This window comes from Magnolia sinica, chromosome 5, assembly GCF_029962835.1.
Source record: "Magnolia sinica isolate HGM2019 chromosome 5, MsV1, whole genome shotgun sequence".
Taxonomy (NCBI): Eukaryota; Viridiplantae; Streptophyta; class Magnoliopsida; order Magnoliales; family Magnoliaceae; genus Magnolia; species Magnolia sinica.
This window is the reverse complement of record NC_080577.1, coordinates 80,408,562-80,411,327: the sequence shown is the minus strand read 5'-3', so window position 1 is coordinate 80,411,327 and position 2,766 is coordinate 80,408,562. Positions and strand designations below refer to the sequence as shown.

Genomic DNA, 2,766 nt, shown 5'->3' with positions numbered 1-2,766 from the left:
TGGTTGGGCTACCAGGATCTTTGTATTTTTGTGGCACATCTTACTTGAGGATGGAACTCATTGTTTCTGTTAAAAAATATTTTCTTTTTTATGTTTTGTCATCTTTTGGTAGTGTATAAATCTTTCAGAAATTTGGCATATGAAGGTATTTGTTTAACGATATCTAGTAGAGGAATATTAACCTTCACTTGCTTAAGCACCTCTAGAATATCCTGAGAGTTAGAGAGAGGTTTGGTGCAATCAACCGTTGAGGGAATGACACAATTGGCTTTCTTTGAGGTTCCGATTCTAACCTTTGTGGAGCATTACTAGGTCTATCATTCAGAATTTCTTTTGGGTCCTTGGATTTTTCATCCCTCACTGGAATGGTTTTGTCAATAATCTTCTCACTCATAAGAGTGGTGATAGACTTGGATTGGTCCATCTGATTTGAAGAGCTTGGTTCACTTATTTCATATTGCGATTTTAGATTGAGGAGGGGTTGGGCTGGAAGCATCCCTTTCTCCCCATTCGTTAAGTGTGACTCAATCTTTTGAATTGATGATGTAAACATTCTCATTGTTGTTTTGAGATCTTAGAATGCTTGTACCATATTTTGGTTGAATAGCTCTTGGTTTTGCATAAACTTTTGAACCGTATCCTCTTGAGGCTTCTTTCGATTTAAGAATTGCGTAAGGGCCTCTTATGGGTTAGCCATTTGTCCATTCCTCCAACTAAAATTTGGGTGGTTCCTACAGTTGAAGTAGTATGTATTTGAGGTGGGTCCTCTAAAAGGTCTTTCGTAATTATTTATGGTATTTGATTGCTCATTCAATATCTCTTGAAAAGCAGGAATTGTTGGGCAATTCTCAGTTGTATGTATGCTACAAGCACAAATACCACAAACAACTTCTGCAGCCTTTTCGGGTTCTACCTTCTTAAGTTCCATGGCCTCGACTTTTCTTGTGAGTTTGGTCATTCTTACATTTATATCATCTTCCTCTTTTAAAACATAAATTTCTCTCATTTCCTTTGATTGAATAGGCTTAGAAGTGATAGTTCTTGAGGAGGTATCACATGATTGCCTGTTTTCAGCAAGTTTATCAAAATAATCCCACACATCATCGGCTTCCTTATTCATGAATTTCCCATTACACATCATCACCACAAATTGACGCATAGGTGAGGTCAATCCCTCATAGAAAAAACTTGTTATACTCTATGTTTCATAGCCATGTTGTGGACATGAATTTATGAGATCCTTAAATCGCTCCCAACATTGGAAGAAGGCCCCATCCTCTTGCGCAAAATTCATGATTACTTTCCTGAAGGTATTTGTTTTATGATAGGGGAAGAACTTTTTAAGGAACTCCCTTTTCATCTTAGCTCATGTGCCAATAGACCTTAGTCTTAAGGAATGTAATCATGACTTAGCCTTTTCTTTTAAAGAGAAAGGAAATAACTAACTGTGTCCTCAGACACTTTTGAGAAGTGTAATGTAGATATTATCTCATCGAACTCTTTCATATGCAAGTATGGACTTTCAAATTCTAGTCTATGAAACTTAGGGAGGAGTTAAATTACCCTTGGTTTAATATCCATAGTTCCTACATTTAATGGAAATATCATGTAGGAAGGTGTACTCACCCCCACCGGTTGTAAATAATCTTCTAGAGTATGAGGTGAGGGTACATTATGCACCTCGTTTTCATCTTGAACTTCCTCAACTGGTGGTTGAGGTTGAGGTTGATTTGCAGCCATCACTTCAATTAACTGAGAGAATCTCAAGTGGTGTCTAATCCTATAATGGATAGACAACCCTTCGACTAATCCTCCTTCACTCAAAAGACAGAAGGGTGTTGTTACGAACCCACTTGGGCATAAAACACTCTCAGCCCTTAAGTAACTAAATAATTAAACCTAAAAATAAAACTAGAAAAACTAAAAAAAAAATAAAAGATTTTTTTTTTTTATAAAAAAAAGAGGGTTTGAACAAAATTACCGAATAAGAGTTACTATATTAGGATTCTACAAAACAGAAAACAATGTTAGTTTCTAAAAATAAATTCAGAAAAAATCCTAACCTAAAAACATAGCAGAAAAATAAATCATAATCTTAACCTATTTTTAAAACCAATTGATTCCATGAAAACGTAGCCGTAGACCCCGGCAACGATGCCAAAAACTTGTTCACAACTCCAAGTGTAGGATCACGATATAGTAATAACTCGTTAAGACTGAGGTTGAATCCACAGGGACTAAACTTGTTCATATTCTGAAAATAACTAAAACTAGAAAAAGATCTAAATTGAAATCTGAATAATTGAGAGTAATGGTGAATAATGTTGATTAAAACTTATGAATTTAAAGGTGGGAACTAGGGTGCCAAGGATCCACTTGTAGCTATCAAGATGCTACCTTACTTGATTCAATGAACACAATTGGAATTGGAGTCCTATCATATCCAATTGAAAGATAAAGCAATTTAAATTAAATCTGAACTTTTCATTAACCTAATTCTTAATGGATGAGAATTTTGATGATTGGAAGAGATTCTATCACCCTACCATGCCCATGAGACAATGGTGAATAACATGATTTACCAATCTCATAATCTCAAAACAAAAAAAAGAAGATATCTAAAACTATCACAACATCTATTGTAATTTGAGTCATAATAAATCATAGAAAACCAAAAATATTCATTTAATATCAAACTAGAAATCAATGAAGTCCAAAAAGAACAAAAATTAAGGCAAACTAATCATCTAAACACACTATGAGCTT

The 2,766-nt window shown here is 34.6% G+C and overlaps 1 non-coding gene across 1 annotated transcript; it reads left to right on the top strand.

Annotated features, from left to right (window-relative positions):
• Positions 1 to 1,208: 1,208 nt before the first annotated feature.
• Positions 1,209 to 1,313, top strand: LOC131247587 (small nucleolar RNA R71). The gene has a single exon (XR_009171865.1). It is a non-coding gene; the product is annotated as a small nucleolar RNA R71 (small nucleolar RNA).
• Positions 1,314 to 2,766: the final 1,453 nt, after the last annotated feature.